This window comes from Cnephaeus nilssonii, assembly GCF_951640355.1.
Source record: "Cnephaeus nilssonii genome assembly, chromosome: 1".
Taxonomy (NCBI): Eukaryota; Metazoa; Chordata; class Mammalia; order Chiroptera; family Vespertilionidae; genus Cnephaeus; species Cnephaeus nilssonii.
Window position 1 is genome coordinate 46,625,115 of NC_137072.1, and position 27,124 is coordinate 46,652,238.

Below are 27,124 nucleotides of genomic sequence, written 5' to 3' on the forward strand. Positions count from 1 at the left end.
TTTCACTGCTCTAGGGGTGGCTTTGCTCTTCTACCTTCAACGTGCTTCCCTCGTGTAACGTCACGGTGTGTTTGTATTCCTTAGACACAATTTTACTAAAAAAATAGTCTTCTCATGAGGTCTTTCTTGATGACCCCGTCTTCAACTACTACCTCAACAAGCCCCCAATTTCTTTTTCCTACTTTAAATTTTTATGCTTTGCACTTCCTGATGTTTAACATACTGCACACTTTTATTTATCTTGTTTATGTCTGAGTCACACTCTAGAATCTAAACTAAACAAGGAGAAAAACTTTTATCTGATTGGCTTATTAATGCATTATAGTTCCTAAAGAGTGCCTGGTATTTGATAGATACTCAAAAAATACCTTTAAAATAAATTCCCTATTAAAGAACTGAAAGCAGCGTTAATAATAGTAATTAATAACATAAAATACAAAATTACGAACTTATTATGTGCCAGGCCATCCACATATTGTCCATATAATATTATGTGATCCCATTAGTATTAACTATGACATATTTGCCCAGTAAAATAATATCTAAGGAGGTTAAATAATTTTTCAAAGGACATACAGCTAATAAATGTTACTAAAAGATAAGCCCTAGGCTTATTTGTCACTGAAAATAAGTCCTAGACCGAGCTTATTCAACTATAAGAAAATAAAGGCAAAATAAGATGTTTTTTGGACATGAGGGAAGAACTCCTCTCAGAGTTTACTTATAAAACCTTTTTATTTTTTTACACACATCCAATACATTAATTCCTGACTACATATCTTGTTAGTAATTTATCTTACACTTTTCCCTAAGCTTCTGCACTTTCTTACCCACCCTTCACCTCCAAGAAGTGACAATCTTATGACTTCACTAAAGAGATAAAAATTCCATTTTAAAAAACTCTCAGTTCTCATGTAAGGTCAAGTACAGAGTGAGAAGTCACAGTCCTCACGGCGAGAGAGGCCACGCATCCACTAGGGGAGGAGGGGAAACGCTAAGAACGCTTTATTCATGATTACCTAAGATTTTCCAGCATGAGAGGGGAAAGAGGAAGTCTATTTTCAGTGACAATGATTACTCTAAAAACATGAACATGCAAGGGAAAATTTTCATTCTGAGAGTCACTACGGTGCTGAGTTCTCTTTCCTTTGCAGAGTGACTTGAATTCCCAGGGCAGAGAGGTAATCTAGGCAGAGGCACTTGCCCCATGTCCCGAAAATGGCAACATCCAGGAATCATGGGAGTTGAACTGAGGACACCCTGGAAAGGATTTCTCAGCACCAGGTCAGTCTCTCAGAAGGATCAAGTGGCAGAGTGCATACTTCGCGTCTGGAGTGAGAGCAGAGATTACAGCTACACAGGCTTTTTAGAAGATTTGTTATGTGAACGTATCAACAAAATTCAGGGACACCCAAGCTCAACTACCTCCGAAAGGAGTTGCCGAAGGAAAAAGAAAAGCCTCATTCTTCCTTTTCTCTAACCTCTATTTTCTTTCCTACAAGGCCCCTATTATTGTAACTGGCTTATAGTAAAGAAAAAACTACATATGATAGAATTCATGGTAGTCTTCATCTTAAATATATATTTTTTTTGGGGGGTGGGGGGGAATACACCAATTCCCTACTTCTATTCATCCATCTAAGTGATAATGATCTGATAAATAACCATTCGGCCGGGACATCCATTAGCAAGTCAGTAGCATTCAGAACAAATTGAACTTCATTAAGATCAACTATAAGAACAGGATATAAAAAGTGTTTGGTGTTTCCCTCTCTGTCAGTACCTCTATTTGTGTTTTTTAGAAAAATCATGTGGGGGAAAAAAATCATGTGAAATATCACATAGGTTTTCCTGAGTCCTATCATTCTATACCTCAGCTCTCCGCTAGTTCTGTGGAGCCGAACTGGCACGGAACCCAGCTGCCTGGGCTCAGTCAGTGCTCCCTTCTCAGCCCCGCAAATAACAACGGACAGAATTCTGTCCGTCTTGAATAAGACTGAGACCAAGTGGCCACAGTGAGGTAAAAGTGGACAGGACAGACGCCGTGACAAGCGGTTCGTGGCGTGACATTTGTCCATGCTTATCGTGGTATTTGAGTGGCTCTTATCTCTCTTTTTCAATTCACAGATATTAAGAATCTGATGAAAATCTTTTCTCTAGAAACAAACCAAAAAATGTCAATACACAAAACTCAGCACGTAATTTTAGGGAATTCATAGATCTAAGCCCGTGGTCGGCAAACGGCGGCTCGCGAGCCACATGTGGCTCTTTGGCCCCTTGAGTGTGGCTCTTCCACAAAATACCACGGCCTGGGCGAGTCTGTTTTGAAGAAGTGGCGTTAGAAGAAGTTTAAGTTTAAAAAATTTGGCTCTCAAAAGAAATTTCGATCGTTTTACTGTTGATATTTGGCTCTGTTGACTAATGAGTTTGCCGACCACTGATCTAAGCTATGTGTCCAAAGACAGTTGAGAGAGTACAGAGTAATTTAGAGTTGAGGTTGGAAGAGACATTGACCATTACATTGGGAATAAGCTTCTGGCAAACCAAGCACCAGCGGTCCCCACTGTCTTACCAGCAGCTCTATCCCTCACGGCTCCTCCTGGATCATGGCCTGTTGGCTGCTGTTGAGCCCATCTCCTGCTTCCAAGTGTGGTAACTCAACAAGAACAAGGGCAAGTAAACAATCTTGAGAGGGTCTGCTGCTGAATGTTGGCCAGCCTGGGAAAGACACAGAGTGAATATTTTTAAGTTAGCAAAAAGGAACAAGGCATGCACATCTGGTATGAAAGCTATTACGTAGAGTTTAAATGGTTTAAGATGACCATAATTGGATATTTCCACTACACCGTTGGCTGTTTAAAAAAAAGAGAAAATTAAGGTTGGAGGATATTCCTCGAAGCAGTGACACTCCCAAATGCACCATAATAACATTGTCTAATATTTGTAGCGCACTTTGCAATGCCCAGAGCACCTCCACCTGCTTCAGTGCTCCTCACATCTTGACTGTGAAAATCAATTAGGCTTGGGGCCCCCTGGCTTCTAGTCCTTCATCTGTTTAATCCAATAGCTCTCCGCCTAGGCTGTCACAGTATCACCTGGGTGTGAAGCGGAGGCCTCTGCTCAGAGATTCTGATTTGCTGGGCTAAAATGAAGCCTTGTTCCTCCGGGGATCTTAAGGTACAGCCAGGATTGAGACTCATTCATTTAAGCCCTTGTACTTGTTGAGATGTAGCACTAATTTAACCCATAAATAGCCCATGTTTATTCAGAACACCATAGCAAAGCAATGTGCTAAGTGCTACGAAGGTAAAGCGTAACGACACACACCTTAAAACTATAACTCAATAAAATACACACTTTAAAAATGCAACCGAAGTGCACTGGTCAAAGATACAGTAAAAATCTTGGGTGCTACAAAAAGCGGAGATTACCATCCATGAAATAAAGGAGAAAGTTGAATGCATGGTTTCAGGAAGTCTTCTGAGTTCGGAGAGCACGGTGGGATTCAGAGAAAGACAAAGAGGAGCAGGAAGAAAACACTTTTCAGGGATTCAGAGCTGTAAGAATCTGAACAGCAAAATGAGAGAGAATAAAAAGCCCATTCTTTAAAGGAACATCGTAAGAATTCAAAGAGGCAGATTTGAGCCAGAACATGAAGAGTATTGTTAAAATGGCTAAAGGAGTTGGGCCATTTCCCCAAATATCTGACAATACTATCTGGAACAGTATTAGAAGCTGTTGAAGGCTGATGTCCCAACAGGTCTTAATAAATTTACTGGGTTCTTAGTGCATGCCAGACAGTGCTGGATGCATTACATATGTTACCTCATTTAACACAAACAGCTGGTGAAGGAGTAATTGTCCCTATTGTACAGAGTAAGAAGAGAGGTCACTTGATTTTCTGACACAGAGCTGGAAATGGTGTGCAGAGACTGGGGCGTGCTCTTTCTTAACAAATATGGCATCGTGTAGGTTTTTAAAAATTGAGATCTAGTTCACATACCATAAATGCATCTTTTTAAAATATACAATCCAGCATTTTTAGTATTTTCAAAAAGTTGTACCGTTACTGCCACTATCTAATTCCAAAACAATTTCATCACTTCCCAAATAAATCAGTACCCATTAGGAATCATTCATTCCTCCTCCAGCTAATTGAATTTCTGTCTCTATGGATTTGCCTATTTTGGATATTTCTAATAAACGCAATCATGTAAAATTTAGCTCTTTGTATCTGGTTTCCTTTACTTAGCATAATTTTTTTTAAGGAGAGAGTGAGAGAGAAATAGAAACATCAATGATGATGAGAGAATCACTGATCGGCCGCCTCCTGCATGCCCCCCCCGCCCCCCCGCCGGGTATCCAGCCTGCAACTCTGGCATGTGCCCTGGCCAGGAATAGAACTGTGACCTCCTGGTTCATAGGTCACTGCTCAACCACTGAGCCATACTGGCTGGGCAGCTCCTTCCTTTTTAAAGGCTGAATAGTATATTTTACATTTTTTTTTAAACATTAATTTGTCGATAGATACTTGGGTTACATCCACCTTTAAGTTATTGTGAATAATGCTGTTTTGAACATGAGAATTCATTATTATAAGTTTTTGTGTGAACATATGTTTTCAATTCTTTTGGGAGTGGAATCTCGAGGAGTGGAATTTCTGGATCATATAGTAATTCCATGTTTAACCTGCTAAGGAACTGTCAAACTGTTTTTGAAAAGTGGCTGTACTATTTTACATTTCCATCAGCCATGTATGAATGTTCCAATTTCCCCACATCCTCACCAACACTTGTTATTGTCTTTTTTATTATAGTGGGAGCAAAGTAGCAGAAGATTATGGTGTTATAACTTATTACAAGCATGATACTGTACTGGCATATTGCAATAGTTCAAATGTAAAATGGCAAGAGAATAAGAGGGTTCCAGGGGAAATGAGACAAAATGATCAAGCAGGAAAATATTACTGATTGAGAAGTGGACTTTAGTAACATTCTAGATGTAGGAAGAAAAAAAAAAGACAATTATAATAAAGCTTTGAGTTTGGTAGCTTGAAAGAATGGTGGTATTAATCATAGAAACAGATAATTCTAGAAAGGAATCTGAAATGACAAAATACATATTGACATGCTATCTTTGAGGAAGCTATATAATCCAAACAAATAAGTAGTTATCAGGCAGGTGAAGTTCAGGAGGTCAGGGTTGGAGACAAGGAAAGATGTGTTGCTTTTAGGAAGGATCAAAGAAGCCTCGGAAACACTGAAAAAGCGTCCTGGTATATGCTTAGATTCCTAAGGCCGGGCTTAGCAACTATGGACCAAACACTGAGGAAGGCAGAGGAACAAAACTACACACTTGACTTCCTGTAGTTTTTGTTGCTGTTGTTTAAAATGGTAACACAAAATTTAAATAGTAAAAATAGCAAGCTTTACGCTCAGAGTTTTACTGGAACTTTAGCTATAAGTCCCTTGAATTGGTATTTGATTTTTACTGATACTTTGGGGCATTCAGGACAGGGGTGCCTTTGGGCCAGGACAGTGTGAGTAGGCTGAGTGGCACTGCCCTCTGAGGGCTGGCATCGGATCGGAAGTCCTAGAGCCGTGGTCGGCAAACTGCGGCTCTTTGGCCCCTTGAGTGTGGCTCTTCCACAAAATACCACAGCCTGGGCTAGTCTATTTTGAAGAAGTGGCATTAGAAGAAGTTTAAGTTTAAAAAATGTGGCTCTCAAAAGAAATTTCAATCGTTGTTCTGTTGATATTTGGCTCTGTTGACTAATGAGTTTGCCGACCACTGTCCTAGAAGGATGAGTGTCACTACAAGCAGTTATCGGGTTGGCTATGAACCAAACTGGCAAACTCTCAAGGAGGGATGTGAAGTTCCCGTTTTCTATGCCTCCAACAACCCGCTTATAAAAAGAGGCCATCTCAGCAAATAGAATGTGCACCTGGGAGAGATCACAGGCCTACTGTGAGGGCACAGTTCCTCCGTGGTCAACAATCTCACTTTGTTCAGGTGTGGAAGGGCTCCAATATGATAACATTCAGAAATTAATGCCGTGATGACTTGTGTGTTTGGGCACCTGTTTTGAAAGAGAAGTTTAGTGATACTATTTATGAGGCTATGCTCAATAATCTCAAAGAAGATGCAAAATACTGGCAGTCAGCTTATACACTGAGTTTTCCCTCTGGCCCAATATACTGAGATTATAGAAAAAACAAAAACAAAAACACTTAGAATGCAAAGCAGAATAAACATGAGGGTAACTGTTGCTAAGACAGGTTCAGACAAGAGCCCGTGAGAGAGGTTGAGAGACATCTAAGAATGGAAGCGTATGAGTTCATTTAAATGTTCTTACTCCCACACACATGTCTGCATTTTTAATTAAACGAAATAAACCTCATTGTCAAAGTTGCAATCTTACTAAGGGTATGTGGTTCCAAGACCGATTTTTCTTTGTTCCCCTAAATTGAAACCTATTCTGGTATATTTTATCTTCATCAACTGTTCATTGTGTTTTAAAAGGGTAATATGTACTTTCTACAATACTTTTCAGAATGTAGGTGAAAAAGAACAAAAACAGCTAAGATTTCTTGAATGTCTTAGTCACTTATTCCTCCAAATTCTATCGGTCATGCCCCTTAGCACACACTTTGCAGGTGCCTTCGCTCCACACCATGCCTCACGGCCTCCACCCGCTGAGAGTCAATGAAGAAAACATCTCATTTTGGTCAAAGGTCAGTTATCCTACATTTCAAACCCCAGAAACAGATACTTTCTCTCAAAAAGTAAACACAACTTTTCTCTACAAACCAGCTGCTCCACCTGTGAGCATGTGTGTATCAATGTGAGCTGTGCACCATGTATAGAAATCTTTCTTTGGGCTTTAAATACATTGTCCTTTCAACAGCTGGATCCCTCCATGATCAGAAGTCATTAAATACTTCTGTTACAAACAGGGGACTGTTATCCTGTGGGATCTAGTCCTTCCTTCCCTGTCTTTTGTTGTTGTTGTTAGTCCTCACGTGAGGATATTTTTTTCCATTGATTTTTAGAGAAAGTGGAAGGGAGAATGGGAGGCAGGGAGGGAGGGAGGGAGAGAGAGAGAGAGAGAGAGAGAGAGAGAGAGAGAGAGAAACATCGATGTGAGGGAGACATGTAGATTGGTTTCCTCCCGCACACAACCCAGGTATGTGTCCTTGATTGGGAATTGAACCCAAGACCCTTTGGTGCACGGGCTGACGCTCTAACCACTGAGCAGCACCAGCCAGGGCTCCCCAGTGTCTTCAAAGCTTCTAAGTAATAGATATTTCTTTCTGTTGTAATGCTGCCGTGGCTGCTTTCCAGTTCAATGGGATCCTCCTCCAGGTCCATGTGGGGTCAGACTGGAATTCACTGAATAACAGGTTATTGACCTCAACAGAACATGCCCACAAAATAGTTTTCTTCCCCTTTCTCCCTCTCCTCACTGTCTCTTATACACACTCACACACATACACACCCACACTCTCTTTCTGCAAATAAATGGACCCACCTGTATGGTGCCCAATGGGAAGTGCTCTTTCAAGAATGTCAGTTACTTGGCAGCAATGACTATTCTATTAATGCATTTACAAAAAAAAAATCACTCTAGTAGTCAAAGCTCTAAGAAAACTAAAGGAAGGCCTCTTGGACATTTACTTTCTGCATTTTCTAACACATTTTTCCTCAGAGTCACCAGTAAGCATTTACAGAACAAGTTCCACTAAGATAAAAACAAATATACACCAAACAAGATTGTTTCTAACCAACAGCCTTTATAGAATTAAAATTGTCAATCAAAGCTGAAATATTAGGCAGCAGTTATAAACTGTTTACTAGTAATATAGTATTTCCATTGCACGAAGAAATTATTTAAGAACCAAACACAGAAATGGAGAGGTACAGATATGAATTCACTTGGCATTGTTTATAGATTATCAGATCAACTTCTATATCTTCCAGAAACAAATAATAAAAGGGGAGGGGGGGGGCAAGGAAACGTGTATTTAAAAAAAAAATCAAGATGGAAAACCCATATTAGATGAAAACATGGAGTAAAAACCAAGCAGAAAAAGCATATATAAATTCTTGCATCTGGAACACAAATTTCTATGACTCTCTTACACTTGCTAAAACTTGACCTCTTTGGTCAGAGACCTGGCTATTATAAACCAACTGGAGGTCCGATGCACAAAGTTCATGCAAGAGTAGGCCTTCCTTTCCACGGCTGCCAGCACCGGCTTCCCTCTGGCACCTGGGACCCAGGCTTCCCTCACAGCCCTGGCTTTGTCAGGAAGGTCATCCAGAAGGATGCCCGGTCTAATCAGCATATTATGCTTTTATTATTATAGATGGAGATGTGCCCAGTATCTTTTTTTTTATTTAATATATTTCTTTATTGATTTCAGAGAGGAAGGGAGAAAGAGAGAGAGATAGAAACATCAATGATGAGAGAGAATCATTGACCGGCTGCCTCCTGCACGACCCCTACTGGGGATCGAGCCCATACCCAGGCATGTGCCCTAGGCCAGAATCGAACCTGGGACCCTTCAGTCCGCAGGCCGACGCTCTATCCACTGAGCCAAGCTGGCTAGGGCGATGCCCAGTATCTTAAATCTGAAAAGCCAATACAGGGTATGGTTTAGTTTTCATTAACTAAAACAGGAAACAATTCTCTAAAACAGAATTGCCATTCCCAACGCCCAAGTATTTTGATGATCTCCTCTAGAAATTAGATGTAATGAAGAAGAAGAAAGGGATAAAGGAGAAGAAAGGGATAAAGAAAAGTGTGTAATCATTTTAATGGTTCGTCTATCATTTCCTATTTCTCCATACAAGGAATATTAGGTATTGGTGATTGTAATTATATGGCTGACTGCAGGACACTAATTCTACTGGGAGCTAAGTTTTTAGCTGAATCTCAGAAGAAACTTCTCTCCCATAACTTTCATAAGCAAACTAAGAAAGGAGGCAGGCAAAAGAGGTAAAGTGTAAGTCCATTTCAGGTTCTAATTCTGACACTGATACTCCATAACTTCATGACCTTGAGCCAATTACTTAAGGAAACTGAAGACTACAGATGCCTATAAAAAGTTGAATTATAGTATCTCTGTTCCAAACCAGATTTAGGGCTTTATGATTCTATGACTTAGATATCTAATGTAATACAAATGAAAAAATACATATGTAAAAAAGGAGGTATTGCACAAATGAATAAGATATAAAAACATGAGCAAAATTATATTGGTAGAATTATACCAATTTAAATAAACCTAAATAATATTAAAACTTTATAATGAATAATCCTTAAATTCTAATATGTAACTGTAACGATAGTCACAATGCCCATTATTTATTCCAAAGAATTTTAATAATGTATATTCTACTCCTTTAGATATAGTAATTTTATAAATGACTAGAGGCCCGGTGCACAAAATTCGTGCACGGGGAGGGAGGGAGGGAGGTCTCTCAGTCTGACCTGCATCCTCTCCAACCCAGGACCCCTCCAATCCAAGACCCCTCACAATCTGGGACCACTAGCTCCTAATCGCTCACCTGCCTGCTGGCCTGATCTCCCTAACTGCTCTCTCCTGCCAGCCTGATCCCCCTAACTGCTCTCCCCTGCTGGCCTGATCTCCCTAACTGCTCTCCCCTGCCAGCCTGATCTCCCTAACTGCTCTCCCCTGCTGGCCTGATTGCCCTAACTGCTCTCCCCTGTTGGCCTGATCACCCCTAACCACCTTTGCCTCGGCCCTGCCACCATGGCTTTGTCCGAAAGGACATCCGGAAGATGTTTGGTCTAATTAGCATATTACCTTTTTATTAGTATAGATGTAATGGGATTTTTCAGAGTAATGAGGTCACTACCATGGTTCATTTAGATTAAATTGCTAATTGCATCCATTTATAACAGTAATAGATTGAGAGATCGATAACCTGGCAGACTGTAACTGCTTTACAAAAAAAAACCACTTCAAACCTATAACATTAACATCGATATTTAAAAATTATTTCATTTTCTCTACTTTTGAGGAAAATTATTAGGTGTGTATGAATCCCACCTTTCCATTTCTTTAAGAGAGATGGTAAGTAAAGGATACATTTTAAATTATTCAATAGCCCAGAGAATATCCTTATGCAAAGATGCTGTAAAGTCACATGAGCTATATGAGTAAAGGTATAAAGCCATTACATTAATAACATCAATACAAACATCAAAAGATGAGAAAAATTCTAATGCTTGATAAGATGGCAAATGTTATAGAAAGGAACATTTTAGGCTATATATAAAACTTCCAACATTTGATTCATGATGATTTTTAAAAAGTAAAATTACTGCCCAACTGGAGTGGCTCAGTAATTGAGTGTCAGCCTATGAACCAGGAGGTCATGGTTCAATTCCCGATCAAGGCACATGCCCAGGTTGTGGGCTTGATCCCCAGTGTGGGGCATGCAGGAGGCAGCTGATCAATGATTCTCTCCATCATTGATGTTTCTATCTCTCTCTCCCTCTCCCCTCCTCTCTAAAATCAATAAAAATATATATTTTTAAAAAGCAACATTACTTCAGTTATAATACTGTACTCTAAACATTTTGTACTCTAAAAATTTAAACAAGGAGAATTCATCAAATCTTATCTACACTAATAAAAGAGAAAGATGCAAATTGACTGTACCTTTGTGACACCCACCAGCCAATCAGGAGTGACTATGCAAATTAACCCAATAAAGATGGTGGCTTAATTTGCATACACAGGCGCGAGCAGCCAGGGGTGGGATGACGCAGGCGTTCCACACTGCCCCAGCCTCTGGGCAGCGTAGGAAGGCAGAAAGGCGGCTCTGGGCCGGAGCAAAGGCAGTGCGGGCAGCCAGGGGAAGGAAGGCCCATTCTTTTTTTTTTTTTTTTTTGGAAGGCCCATTCTTGCACGAATCTTCATGCATCCGGCCTCTAGTGTCCAATAAAAAGGCAAAGGAGAGAGGAAAACTCCACAAATTTCCCCAAAAATTCTAATTTTATCTTGTTCCTTAAAATGGAGTATTATGTTCAAGAGATTTCTGAACACGTAGAGAAACTCCAGTGTTATGATTACCTGGATTGTTAAAATAAATTATGCAATTTGCAAAATCGAGGAATTAAAATGACAAAATACTTCTATCATAAGATATTCTTAAAAACTGTTTAGCCCTGGCTGGGTAGCTCAGTTGGTTGGTGTGTCATTCCTTACACCAATAGGTTGCGGGTTCTATCCCGTCAGAGCATGTATGGGAGGCAATCGGTTGATGTTTCTCTATCACATTGATATTCTGTCTTTCTCCTCCCTTCTCTCTTACTCCCTCTGCCCCCCCTTTCCTCTTTCTCTAAAAATCAATGAAGACAAATCCTCAAGTGAGAATTAAAAAAAAAAAAAGTTTAGTAAACATCAAGTTAAGACAAATGGTGATTCTCTTTCCATACACATGAATGACAATCAAAATATTAACAGCTGGCATGTCAACAACATGGGTTATAGTGCTGCAGGAGGGTCCTGGAGGCCACCTACAAGCTGAGATTATGATAGTTGTGGGGAGGTTCAGGGAGTCATGAGGAGAGAGCCACAGTGGCTTAGACAGCAAAATTCTCCAGCTACCTTGGCAATGTTTCAGTAATCATCAGCACAGCCACACTCATGTACACCTGCTGCATAGCAGTTCTGGCTGTTTATATGACTCTTATAAGGGATAAAAAAAGGCATTAAGCAAATGTTAAAAGTCTTTGCAAATCTACCACTTATTATTGAAGAAAATGTAACTATTAACACTGGCAATAGCTAGAAAGCAACATCATGGGGAAATTTGATAGAAGGAATAAAAAACTAAAAATTAAAGTTTTTTTTGAATTTTTCAAAATTAACTGAAAATTATATAAAATATTTTATGGCAATTTTAAAACTATTTAAAAATACAAATATGAGATTAAACCTTTAAGTGATTAAACCATTAAGGCAGAACTGAAATATACTTTTCCCTAAATAAAGAAGACATTTAGTATTAAAAAAAAACTATAAATTCAATCACACTTATAAATGAGAAATCCATGCAAATATTTTTAATAGCAAAATTTTGACATATTTTTCATAAAATTATCATTTTCATTTACACTGGATTTTCATATATTAAATTTCCTAGAGATGCTTATAACTATTGCTACTTAAAAATGATTTCTTATGAACAAGCATATCATAATGATGAAGAAATGGCAGCATAATTAAAAAATGCTGATGCCACATTAGAGGTTGTCTGTATAGAACTGCACATTTTTGAAAAACGTTTTAAATCATTTTTTATTTACTAGATCTTCTAGGTGAAATATACAAATCTAAAGGGGACAGGAATTTGTTGTTGTTGTCCTCTTGTTGAAAGGAATTAAAGTTACCTAGCAACCTGTGTTGTAGAAACCAAAATAAGAGTTGGTTGTCTACCACCAGTTCCTCTAATACAGAAGTGTACAAGCAAGTAGAAAAACACTGTTATTGCAATGGTGTTTTGACACACATTTTTCATGACATGACAAAGTAAAAATCATCAAGAAATTTCCAGGAAAAAGAAAGCCTCTATAAGCATAATAATTGTAACTACATTGAGAGTTTACTAATCACTCAGACAGAAACATACACACTCCAAAAAAGAAAATAGCAAAAGACTTGACCAAAGAATATATAGAGGGGGGTTGATAATAGAAGCATTTTAAAGGTCTTTAAAATACTCTATACAAAAATATAAAAGAGCATAACAATAATAATAATAATAATAATAATAATAATTTATAGAACCAGTGACTTTATTTTTAAGCTTACTTTTATCGAGGCAAACAGGGTATAAAAATTTGAGTTATAAAGAATTATAACAGGACAACAGCAATTAGAATGTGAAATACAGTTTCTGATAGTGGTACATAATAAGGAATATTTATATTTCAGAAAATTTCCTTTGTGTCATATTTCAGAGTGCAAAAAATTAGCTCTGAGATAACAATAACTTTGCTCCCTAGTAAAACACAATATATTTTAATACAAAAGAGCTCAATCATTATGGAACATGTGTGCATACACTTTATGCGTATGCAAATATGACAGCAGAAAAGAGCAGGCATGTGAGAATTGGTATTTTCCTCTATGTATTAATGACTGGGGTTTTGGAACATGGGCAGTGTTTTTAAGATAGTGAAATAATAAAATCACAATTTTAAAATCATCAATGAGCAATGTGGAGTTTGGGAATAAAGGAGCCACTGGCTCTGCCTTTAGAAAATGATATCTAGGAAAAGCCCTTTACGCCAGGTTCACTTGGGTTCACAGGCCACGGAAATCAATGTTAAACATCTTGACTCAGAATAGGTAAGAAGCTAAATGAAACTGGAACAAATCTAACCCCCTATACTTGAGAATGTAAAAGTGTCATTTCTAAGAAAGATCAATTGTCAGCTGACCAGCTCTAACCTCCAACACTGAACCAGAAAAAGCAGAGAAGAGAAACAAACGAACAACCATTAATAGATGCATGTTATTTCAGCTCAGTAGCCATTAAAAGCCAGATACTTTGCATGCCAGAACAACCTCTTTCCTTTTGAGAAAAAAAAAAAAAAAATGAGTAAATGAAAGAACCTAAGCGAAATAAGTCAGTCGGAGAAAGATAAATATCACATGATCTCACTCATGTGGGATATAATGATCAACATAATTTGATGAACAAGAATAGATCTATCTAGAGACAAATGGGGGGGGGGGTTAGAGAGCAACCAAAGGACTTGTATGCATGCATATTAGCATAACCAATGGACACAGACACTGGGGTGGTGGGAGCTTGCCCGGGGTGGGAATGGCTGGGGGGGGGGGGGAGGGTCAATTGGGGGAAAAGGAAACATATGTAAAACTTTAGACAATTAATATAATAATAATAATAATAATAATAATAATAATAGAAAGAACCTAATAGTGAGACAAACTTAATCAGGTCCTGCTAGGAATGCAGCTGCTTTAGACAACCTCACTGCAGATAGCCTTATAGTGCGATGCCAATCTCCCCTCCAAGTGCCTGTGAGGTCAGTGTCTCCAGGTCATCTGGAGCCACAAATGACGTCATGCTTTATCAGAGAGCATATCAGAGGTGACGTAAATCATCAAAGTGCAGTGACTAGTTAAAAATAAGTTTCTACTGAAAGTAGTCATTTATTAAATAAAGAGAATATATACTCTTCACTTTTTGAGCAGTGATGAGGGGGGAAATCCTCACATAAAACCAAACAAGACTCATCTTCAACACTCTGGGAAAAGGCAGGTGTCTGTAGGTACATGAATGGCTTATAGCCTTTGAGGTACCATGGGCACTGAATTGTGCCCGTTAACTGACTCCCTGCTGGGTATGCCCTATCCCCTCCTCCATTTGCCTTTCTATGAATGATAGTTCATTGCAAATAAAGTTATAGGCCAATTAAGAAGGAGATTAGGTTATTTTCCTTAACCTCAGATTGGAAAACTGAGAGTAGAAAGAGAACTTGAATTGAAACACTATAGCTACCCATAAGAAAGAGAAGACATGCTTTTATTGCCTTGTTTATTTTCTTTTTATAAGTTTAAGGTTTTTCAGGTTGTTTTACATTTTTTTAAATTAATAAACTTTATTTTTTAGAACAAATTTAGGTTCACTGTACAACTTAGCAAAGTATAGAGAGTAGTCCTATACTTCTGTCCACACACATGCACAGCCTCCCCCACTATCAACATCCCTGATCACAGTGGTGCATTTGTTACAGCTGCTGAACCTACACAGACACATCATTATCTCCCAAAGTCTAAATTAGGGGTCACTCTTGGTGCTATACATTCTATGAATTTTGAGATGTAAAATGGCATGTATATTATCAAATAGTTTCACTGCCCTAAATTACCCATACTCCTATTCACCCCTTCCTACCTTTAAATTCCTGGAAACCACTAAAATTTTTGCTCTCTGTAGTTTCACCTTTTCCAGAATGTCTTGGAATTGGAATCAAGCTGTATGTGGCTTTTAAAGAATGGCTTATTTCACTTAGTAATATGCATGCAAGGTTCCTCCATGTATTTTCATGGCTTGGGAGCTTATTTTGTTTTAAGGCTGAATAATATTCCATTGTCTGAATACCAGTTTATTTACTCACTCACCTACTGAAGGGCATCTTGATTGCTACCACATTTTGTCAATTATAAAGAAAGCTGCCATACACATCCATGTGCAGGTTTTTGTCTAACCATTACTTTCCAGTTCCCTTGTGTAACTACCAAGGAGCATAATGCCTGGATTGCATGGTTAGAGTAAGTTTAATTTTGTAAGAAACTGCCAAACTTTCTTCCAAAGAGGCTGTATGATTTTTCCATCCCCAAAAGCAACGAATGAAGAGTTTCTGTTGCTCTAAATGCTCACTAGCATTTGGTGTTCCCGTGTTTGGATTTTGACCATTCTAATCATTGTGTAGTGGAATCTCATTGTTGTTTTAATTTGAAAATTCCTAATGACATATGATATTGAGCATCTTTTCATAGGCCTAGTTGTCATCTGCACATTTCCTTTGGTGAGATGTCTGTTCAGGTCTTTTGCTCATGTTTAAAATCAGGTTATTCATTTATTTTATTGTTTTAAGAGTTTGAAGAGTTCTCTGTATATTTTCAATATCATTGCATGTGGATGACCAATAGTTTCAGCACCACTTGTTGAAATGATTGTCTTTGTTCCTAGTCTTGCCTTAGTCAAACGAAGATCAGTCAACCAAATTTATGTGGGTCTACTTCTGGGTTCTCTATTCTGTTCCACTGATTTGCCTATCCTTTCACTAATGCCATACTGTATTGACTGCTGTAGCTTTATAGTAAGACTTGAAGTCAGGTTGTGCCAGCCCTCCACCTTCTTCTCTTTCAATATTGTGTTTGAATATTGTCTTTTCTGCTTCTCCACTTAAATTCAGAATCCATTTGCTGATATTCACAAAACAACTTTCTGGGATTTTGACTGAAATTGTGTTGAATCTATAAATTAAATTGTGAAGAACTAACATCTTGAGACAATACTAAGTCCACCTATCCATGAACATGGACTATCACTCCATTTACTTAGTTCTTTTTTGATATCTTTCATTAGAGTTTTTCATTTCCCTCATATAGATCTTATACTTTTTTTAAAAAATATATGCCTACGTATCTCATTTTGGGAGATACTAATGTAAGTGGTAATGTGTTTTCAATTTCAAATTCCATTTGTTCATTGCTGGTACATAGAAAAGTAATTGATTTTTATATATTAACCTTATACCCTGCAATTTGCTATAACTGCTTATTAGTTGCTGGAGTATTTTTGTTGATTACTTTAGATTTTCTACATAGATCATGCCATCTGGGAATAAAGACAGTTTTATTTCTTCCTTCCCAATCTCTTATTTCCTCTTAATGCATTAGCTAGGAGTTCCAGAAATATGTTGAAAAGCAATAGTGTGGAGGGCAGTTAGGGGCGATCAGGCAGGCAGGCAGAGGCAGTTAGGAGTAATCAGGCAGGCAGGCAGGCAGAGGCAGTTGGGGGCAAGATCAGGTCTGCAGGGGAGGGCAGTTTAATAAAAATATTAATTTTTATTAAAATGTTCTATTATGTTATTGATTACTCATTTATTTCAGCCCTTATGTCATTTTCAAAACTAGCCTTTATTTCCCTTACTTACTAAAATGACTCCTTGTTATTTCAAATATTTCAGTAGCCTGAATTTTTCTTAAAAGGTTAATACAGGAATTTGTTACTTTAGCAAATTGTACACAGTAAATAGCAATTTTATGCACATTTTCCTTTACGGATTAAAAACAGGTAAACTTTGCCCTAACCGATTTGGCTCAGTGGATAGAGCATCGGCCTGTGGACTCAAGGGTCTCAGGTTCGATTCCGGTCAAGGGCATGTACCTTGGTTGTGGGCACATCCCTAGTGGGGGGTGTGCAGGAGGCAGCTGATTGATGTTTCTCTCTCATCGATGTTTCTAACTCTCTCTCCCTCTCCTTTCCTCTATGTAAAAAAACAATAAAATACATTTTTTTAAAAAAACAAAAACAGGTAAACTTTTTAGCCTTTCTATTGGCATGCAAGAGTGAACTTCCTCTTAAAAACAAAAATCTATATTCTTAACCCTTTGCACTCGCTTGCTTTTTTCTCGATTCCTTTATTCTAATGCTAACCGTGCTGAGTCACACTCGACATCCGAGTGCAAAAGGTTAAGAAGATCTGAGAAGCAGGACTCTTTTTCACATCATCTGTTCTCTGAAGAGATACTTAATATATCTAATTTCTGATCCCCTGCTCCAAGTCCACACACACTTCTTTCTTCTCTTTCTTCACTATCCAAATTTTTTCACTCTTCCCCTTCTTTTTTTGTTTTTTTTATTTATGTTTTTTGTTTTATTTTGTTTTGTTTTGCCTTCTTTCTCTCTGTCCTATTGTTGTTGTTAGATTGTTGATTAGATTGGTTGTTTTGTTTGTTTGTATGATTCTCTCTCTCTCTCTCTCTCTTTGCTTCTGTTTTTCCTTTCCTCTGTTTTTCTGTCTCTCTCTGGCTGCTTGTTATTAGTTGTTCTTTGTAGTTTGCATTTACATCTGGGTGTTACTTGTTTGCATTTTTTTTTGGATTAGTTGTTGTTCTATTGGAGATTTCTCCCCATATATATAGTTTTTTCTCCCTTATTTTTTATTCTCTTTATTTTCTCTCTTACTTTTTTTCCTTTTCTCAATATCATTTTTGCACTCTTTTTTTTTTATCCCAAATTTTCTTTTCTCTGGTGGTAACCTTTATTTGGGGTTATTAGTATCGTGAATACATTTGTGTTCAGTGCCTTGTGCGTTGTGCCTTGTTGTATTCTATTTAATGCCTTTAAGTCAACACAGGAGAGAGAGAGAGAGAGCTACATAACCAGACACCCAGAGAGAAGAGATCATGGGGAGACAAAGAAACAGCCCACATACGAAAGAAAAGGAGGCATCACCAGAAAAGGAAATAAACGAAAAGGAGGCAAGAAATATGTAAGAGAAAGAATTCATAGAAATGGCCATAAAGTCGCTGGAAAGGTTGGAAGACAAATTCAACAACATGTGTAAGAACCAAGAGGAAATGAAGAAGAACTAAGAAGAAATAAAAAATCACATCACTGCAATAAAGAACTCAATAGAAAGCATCAACAGTAGACTAGAAGAAGCAGAGGACCGCATCAGTGAGGTAGAAGACAAGGTAAGAAAAAACACCCAAGCAGAGCAACTAGAAAAAAAGCTTTAAAAAAAAAAGAGGAGTGCCTAAGGGAACTTTGGGACAAGACAAAAACAAAACAAAATCTGGATAATAGGAGTTCCAGAAGGAGAGGAAACTAAAGAAGGAATATAAAACCTGTTTGAAGAAATAATGACAGAAAATTTCCCTGATATAGGGAAGAAAAAACTCACACAAGTACAAGAAGCTCACAGAGTCCAAAACAAAATGAACCCCAAAAGACCGATGCCAAGGCACATTATAATTAAATTGGCAAACACCAGCGACAAAATAAGAATCTTAAAAGTGGCCAGAGAGAGACAGAAAATTACCTACAAAGGATCCCCCATCAGACTAGCGACTGATTTCTCAACAGAAACACATCAGGCCAGAAGGGAATGGAATGAAATATACAAAGTTATGCAAAGGAAGGCTCTGAATCCAAGAATACTGTACCCAGCAAGGCTATCAATCAAAACTGAGGGTGAAATCAGGAGCTTCACAGACAAAAAAGGACTAAGGGAGTTTATTACCACCAAACCAGCAATGCAAGAAATGCTAAAGGGTCTGCTGTAAAAAGAAGAAATAGGAAATAAAGAAGGAACAGAGGCATAAAAAATAAAAATGGTGGCAAACAAGTACCTATCAATAATAACTTTAAATGTAAATGGATTAAATGCCCCAAGCAAAAGACATAGGGTAGCTGAGTGGATAAGAAAACATGACCCATATATCTGCTGTCTACAAGAAACCCACCAAGAAAAAAGGAATCACACAGACTGATGGTGAAGGGATGGAAAAAGGTATTACAGGCGAATGGAAATGAAAAAAAAAGCTGGGGTAGCAATACTTATATCAGATAAATTAGATCTCAAAGTGAAGGAGATAACAAGAGATAAGGAAGGCCACTTCATAATACTAAAGGGGGCAATCCAACAAGAAGATATAACTCTGGTAAACATATACGCACCCAATACAGGAGCACCCAAAAACATAAAAAAACTTCTGGAGGATATCAAGGGAGAGATTGACAGCAATACAATCATAGTAGGGGACTTTAATACCCCACTAACACCACTGGACAAATCCTCTAAACAAAAAATCAGCAAAGAAATATCAATCCTAAATGACTCACTAGATGAGATGGAATTAATTGACATCTTCAGAACATTTCATCCCAAAGCCACAGAATATACATTCTTCTCAAGTGCACATGGGTCATTTTCAAAGATAGACCATATGTTGGGACACAGGCAAAATCTCTTCAAATTCAAGAAGGTAGAAATCATATCAAGAATCTTCTCAAATCTTGCCGAAACCGGTTTGGCTCAGTGGATAGAGCGTCGGTCTGTGGACTGAAAGGTCCCAGGTTCGATTCCGGTCAAGGGCATGAACATTGGCTGCGGACACATCCCTGGTAGGGGGTGTGCAGGAGGCAGCTGGTCGATGATTCTCTCTCATCGATGTTTCTAGCTCTCTATCCCTCTCCCTTCCTCTCTGTAAAAATCAATAAAATATATTTAAAAAAAAAAAGAATCTTCTCAAATCACAATGGCATAAAACTAGAAATCAACTAAAATAAAAACATTAAGAAAAATCAAACACCTGGAGGCAAAATAGCATGCTATTAAACAATGACTGGGTTACCAAAGAGATTAAAGAAGAAATAAAAAGCATCATGGCAACAAACGACAATGGAAACACAACAATCCAAAATCTATGGGACACAGTGAAAGTAGTCTTGAGAGGGAAGTTCATAGTTCTACAGGCCTACCTCAAAAACAAGAAACAATGGTAATAAATTATCTAACCCTACAACTCAAAGAGTTAGAAAGAGAGCAATAAGAAAATCCCAGCATAAGCAGAAGGAAGGAAATAATAAAGATCAGAGGGGAGATAAATGAGATAGAAACAAACAAACAAACAAAAAAATACAAAAGATCAACAAAACCAAGAGCTTGTTCTTTGAAAGGATAAACAAGATTGATGAACCTCTAGCCAGTCTCACCAAGAAGCAAAGAGAGAGGACCCAAATAAACAAAATCAGAACTGAAAGAGGTGAAGTAACAACCGATCCCACAGAAATACAAACGATTATGAAAAAATACTACAAACAACTCTATTCCAACAAAATGGACAACCTAGATCAGTGGTCGGCAAACACATTAGTCAACAGAGCCAAATATCAACAGTACAACGATTGAAATTTCTTTTGAGAGCCACATTTTGTAAACTTAAACTTCTTCTAACGCCACTTCTTCAAAATAGACTCGCCCAGGCCATGGTATTTTGTGGAAGAGTCACAGTCAAGGGGCCAAAGAGCCACGTGTGGCTCGCGAGCCGTGGTTTGCCGACCACTGACCTAGATGAAAATGGATATATTCTTAGAAAAATACAAGCTCCCAAAACTCAACCAAGAAGAATAAAAAAACCTCAATAGGCCAATAACAACCAAAGAAATTGAAACAGTGATCAAAAAAATCTTCCAGCAAACAAAAGCCCTTGTGGATGGCTTTACAGAGGAGTTCTACCAAGCATTCAAATAAGAACTAAAACCTATCCTCCTCAAACTATTCCAAAAAATTCAAGAGGAAGGCACACTTCCAAGCCCTTTCTATGAAGCCAGCATTATCCTAATCCCAAAACCAGATAAAGACACTGCAACAAAAGAGAACTACAGGCCAATATCCTTGATGAATATAGATGCTAAAATCCTCAACAAAATTCTAGCAAATCGGATTCAGCAATACATTAGAAAGATCATACACCTGACCAAGTGGGATTTATTCTGGGGATGCAGGATGGTACAATATCCACAAATCAATAAATGTGATACATCACATAAACAAACTGAGAGACAAAAATCACATAATCATATCAATTGATGAAGAAAAAGCATTTGACAAAATCCAACACCCTTTCTTGATAAAAACTCTCAGCAAAGTGGGAATAGAGGGATCATACTTCAACATAATAAAAACCCTATATGACAAACCTACAGCCAACATAATACTCATTGGCAAAAACTAAACTCATTTCCCCTAAGAACCAGAACAAGACAAGGATGCCCACTTTCACCACTCCTGTTCAACATAGTACTAGAAGTACTAGCCATTGCAATCAGACAAGAAGAAGAAATAAAAGGCATCCAAATTGGAAAAGAAGAAGTAAAACTGTCCTTATTCGCAGATGACATGATACTATACATAGAAAACCCCAAAGACTCCATCAAAAAACTACTAGACCTAATAAATGAATTTGGCAATGTAGCATGATACAACATTAATACCCAGAAATCTATAGCCTTTTTATACACCAACTAGAGGCCCAGTGCACAAAATTCGTGTACGGGCGGGGGGTGTCCCTCAGCCCAGCCTGCATCCTCTTCAATCTGGGACCCCTCGAGGGATGTCCGACTGCGGGATCGGGCCTAAACGGGCAGTCGTACATCCCTCTCACAATCCAGGTCTGCTGGCTCCCAACTGCTCGCCTGCCTGCCTTCCTGATTGCCTCTAACTGCTTCTGCCTGCCAGCCTGATCACCCCCTAACCACTCCCCTCCCAGCCTGATTGACGCCTAACTGCTCCCCTGCCAGCCTGTTTGTCCCCAACTTCCCTCCTATGCCGGCCTGGTCACCCCTAACTGCCCTCCCCTGCAGGCCTGGTCACCCCTAACTGCCCTCCCCTGCAGGCTTGGGTCCCTCCCAACTGCCCTTCCCTGCAGGCCTGGTCGCCTCCAACTTCCCTCCTCTGCCAGCTTGGTCACCCCTAATTGCCCTCCCTTGCAGGCCTGGTCCCTCCCAACTGCCCTTCCCTGCTGGCCATCTTGTGTCCACATGGGGGCAGTCATCTTTGACCACATGGGGGCAGCCATCTTGTGTATTGGAGTGATGGTCAATCTGCATATTACTCTTTTATTAGATAGGATAGAGGCCTGGTGCACGGGTGGGGGCTGGCTGGTTTGCCCTGAAGGGTGTCCCGGATCAGGGTGAGGGTTCCCTTGGGGTGTAGGGCATCCTAGGCGAGAGGCCTGTGGTGGTTTGTAGGCTGGCCACACCCCCTGGCAACCCAAACGGAGGCCCTGGTATCTGGGGTTTATTTATCTTCTACAATTGAAACTTTGCAGCCTGGAGCGGAGCCAAGCCTCCTGCTTGCTCTGTGGCAGCAGCTATTTCTGTTGGGACTTATGTATCTTCTATAATTGAAACTTTGTAGCCTTAAGCGGAAGCCTGGGCCGGCCAGGGTATGCGAGAAGCTTGGCTTCCTCCATTGCCGGGGCAACCCTAGCCTTCTGCTCTTTCCAGCTCTGTGGCTGCCGCCATTTCTGTTTGGATTTGTTTATCATCTATCATTGAAACTTTGTAGCCTTGAGTGGAGGCCTAGGCCGGCAAGGGCAGGCGGAAAGCTTGGCTTTCTCCATTGCTGGGGAAACCCAAGCCTCCCTCCTGCTCTCTGTGGCCTTAGCCATCTTGGTTGGGTTTATTTGCATATTTGCTCCTGATTGGCTGGTGGGCGTGGCTGGTGGGTGTGGCTTGTGGGTGTAGCGGAGTGATGGTTACTTTGCATGTTACCTTTTTATTAGATAGGATAATGAACTCACAGAAATAGAAATGAAAAAAAAAATCCCATTTACCATTGCACCAAAAAAATTAGGATACCTAGGGATAAACTTACCTAAGGACGTAAAAGACCTGTACTCAGAAAACACAACATTGAAAAAGGAGATAGAGGAAGACATAAATAAATGGAAGAACATACTATGTTCATGGATTGGTAGAATCAGCATCATTAAAATGTCCATACTACCTAAAGCAATCTATAGATTCAATGCAATACCTATTAAAATACCAATGGCATATTTCAAAGATCTAGAACAAACTCTACAAAAATTCATCTGGAATAAAGAAAGACCTCAAATAGCCACAGGTATCCTGAGAAAGAAGAACAAAGTTGGAGGGATCACAATACCAGACATCAAGCTACATTACCAAGCCACGGTTCTCAAAACTGCCTGGTACTAGCACAAGAACAGACATATAGACCAATTGAACAGAATAGAGAACCCAGAAATTGACCCAAGCTATTATACTCAATTAATATTTGACAAAGGAGGCAAGAGCATACAATGGAGTCAAAACAGTCTCTTTAATAAATGGTGCTGGGAAATTTGGTCAGATACATGCAAAAAAATGAAACTAGATCACCAACTTACACCATACACAAAAACAAACTCAAAATGGCTAAAGGTCTTGAATGTAAGACAGGAAACCATAAAAATCTTAAAAGACTCCACAGGCAGCAAAATTGCAGACATATGTCATAGCAATATCTTTACCGACACAGATCCTAGAGCAGTGATGGCGAACCTATGACACGTGTGTCAGCACTGACACGTGTAGCCATTTCTGATGACACGCGGCCACTGAGGCGGCCGCATGCCGAGGATGAAACATTTGCTGCTCCTGAGGATGAAACATTTGCGAAATAATGTTTTTTCCTCAAAGTGACACACTACCCGAGTTATGCTCAGTTTTTTGGCGAAGTTTGACACACCCAGCTCAAAAGGTTGCCCATCACTGTCCTAGAGCAATAGAAACTAAGGAGAAAATAAACAAATGGGACTACATCAAAATAAAAAGCTTCTGCACAGCAAAAGAAACCATCAACAAAACAACAAGAAAGCCCATTGCATGGGAGAACATATTTGCCAATGTTATCTCCGATAAGTGTTTAATCTCCAACATTTACAGGGAACTCAAACAACTTAACAAAAGGAAGATAAACAATCAAAAAATGGGCAAAGGATTTAAATAGACACTTTTTGAAAGAGGACATTTGGAAAGCCAAGAGACATATGAAAACATTCTCAAAGTCACTAATCATACAAGAGATGCAAATCAAAACAACAATGAGGTACCACCTCACACCTGTCAGAATGGCTATCATCAACAAATAACAAGTGCTGGAGAGGATATGGAGAAAAAGGAACCCTCCTTCACTGTTGGTGGGAATGCAGATGGTACAGCCATTGTGGAAAACATTATGGCATTTCCTCAAAAATTTAAAAATGGAACTGCCATTTGACCCAGAAGTACCACTTCTAGGAATATATCCTAAAGAGAACAGAAAGACCACTCAGAAAGGATATATGCACCCCTATGTTCATAGCAGCATAATTTACAATAGCTAAGATTTGGAAACAGCCTAAATGCCTATCAGCAGATGAGTGATTAGAAAACTATGGTGCATCTACACTGGAATACTACACTGCGGTAAAAAAGAAGGAATTCTTACCATTTGCAGCAGCATGGATGGATATGGAGAGCATTATGCTAAGTGAAATAAGCCAGGCAGTGAAAGGAAAATACCACATGATCTCACTCATTTATGGAAAATAAAGAACATTATAACCTGATGAACAAAAAGATAGATACAGAGGCAGAGACACATAGATCAGGCTGTCAAATTACAGTGGGAAGGCTGGGGGGGGGGGGTAAGAGATCAACTTAAGGACTTGTATGCATGCATATAAGCATAATCAATGGACACAAGACACTGGGGGGGGGGGGTGGAGTGAGGGCATATGCCAGGTGGTAGGGGAGGCCAGGGGAAGGTCAATGGGGGAAAAAAGGAGACATATGTACTACTATTTGTAATACTTTAAACAATAAAAAATAATAATACAATAATTAATAAATAATAATACAGAATAAACTGTTTCCTGTACTCAAAACAAACAAAAAAACGACACAAAATAAATGAACAAACAACACAGAAACAGATTCATAGATACAGCAAACTGATGACTGCCAGATGAGAGGGGGATTTGGGAGGTTGGGTGAAAAGGGGAAGGGATTAAAAGTACAGAGTGGTAGTTGCAGAATAGTCATGAGGATATAAAGTACAGGATAGGAAACATAGTCAATATTATTGTAACAACTATGTAGACTTATTGAGGGTCACTTTGAACATTATATAAATTTCTAATTGCTATATTGTACAGCGGAAGCTAATATAATATTGTAGGTCAACTGTTAATAAATTTGAAAAATTTAAAGTTTGATTTATGGAAATAAGACCAAAGTAACTTGGCTCTTTGTGCTGTCATGAAAGTAATATTATTGCATAACAAGATAACAGTAGCACAGACAACTTAGAAAAAAAATTGTTAATTGTCCCTATCGGTTTCGTTACCCAAAATATATCATTTAATACAACGGTTCTAATGAATACTTTTTTCCCTTACCAAAAGATTCTTTTTTTAAGTTGGGTGAAGAATTAATAAGTTTCACCTTTTAAGGACACTAATATTCTCACATTATGAGAAATACTGCAGAAAGTATAAAGATAATCTATAAGAAAGCCGGAATTAAACCTTCATAGTTCTGAAATGTTTATATAGGCATTTGAATGTAATATTATTTTCCCCCCTTGGAAGGAAATAGAAAGGTCACTTACAAAATGCAATGAAACAGATATTTATTTAACATTTGTAATATGCTGCAAGTAGTCATGTATAATATATACCTAACTATGCTGGATTTGAAGTTCAGAGAAATTTCAGAAGTGTTATTTTTGTCTAAGTCTTTCATTTAATAGATGAGGAAGTATGCAGTAAGCATCCTGCCTAGCATCTCATCAAAAGTCAAAGATTTCATTTAAAGTCAACAATTCCTTTTTGCAATACCTAGTATGTACTAACCCTGTTTGGCCTGCTTGAGAGGTGCATGCTATGGACACGTGAAGGAGATGATAAAGCCTTGGAAGATTAGAAAACATTAAAACAGACAAAGACAAGCATATGAAAATAATGCCACCTGGAGGAAAGAGCGGAGTCTATTCCTATAGGTCTATTCTGAGGTATGAGTGCTGCCTTAACTTTTTCAAGATCCCAGGTGCCACATTGTAGTTTCCAATGTAAATGGGCAGACATAACTAACACTGGCAACAAGGACCAGCATTCTTTATCAAGAAGCGGTTGTAGCCCTGGGCAATGTTTCCAGTGGTTAGAGCATCAGCCCAAGAACAGCAGGGTATTGGGTTCGATTCCAGTCAAGGGCCTGTGCCTTGGTGGCAGAATCAATCCCCAGCCCTGTTCAGGATGCATGTGGGAGGCAACCAATCAATGTTTCTCTCTCTCTCTCTGTCTCTCCCTCTCCCTTTCATACTCTCTAAAAAAAATTATCAATGGAGCCCAGCTGGCGTAGCTCAGTGATTGAGCATCGATCTATGAACCAGGAGGTCACAGTTCAATTCTGGTCAGGGCACATGCCAGCTCAAGTATCATGCAGGAGGCAGCCAATCAATGAATCTCTCTCATCATTGTTGTTTCTGTCTCTCTCTCCCTCTCCCTTCCTCTCTGAAATCAATAAAAATACTTTTTAAAAAAGCAATGGAAAAATATACTTGAGTAAGGATTAACAAAAAAAAAAAAAAAAAAAGAGAGAGAGAGAGAAGGAAGAAAGGAAGGAAGGAAGGAAGGAAGGAAGGAAGGAAGGAAGGAAGGACCATTTTTCCTAACTTACATGGTGGGAACTCAGAAAGCTATGGTCTGATATTGGTAATTTTGAAAATTAAATGTATTACTATAGGAGAGAATAAAGACATACTTCTGATTGTATTATTTAAAATTGTTTGGTTTTGTTGTCACCATGTACTTATAATTTTTGAAAAGTCAATGTAGAAATAACCAATCAGTCAAACACATACTAGTACCCTACTGTGTTCCTTATTTCCCAGAAATGATAGTTCAGACTTAGAATGGTACTCAAGAGTATTTCCAACCTACACCTGACAACCAATGTATCAGTATGTATGTATGTATGTATG

At 38.7% G+C, this 27,124-nt stretch overlaps 1 protein-coding gene across 1 annotated transcript in view; it reads right to left on the minus strand.

Annotated features, from left to right (window-relative positions):
* TET2 (tet methylcytosine dioxygenase 2) overlaps positions 1–27,124 on the minus strand; it is a 136,155-nt gene that overhangs the window by 93,374 nt on the left and 15,657 nt on the right. Inside the window, exon 2 of the mRNA XM_079770805.1 lies at positions 2,573–2,718. The gene's annotated coding sequence lies outside the window, so the exon portion shown is untranslated. The remainder of the gene's footprint in view (positions 1–2,572; positions 2,719–27,124) is intronic.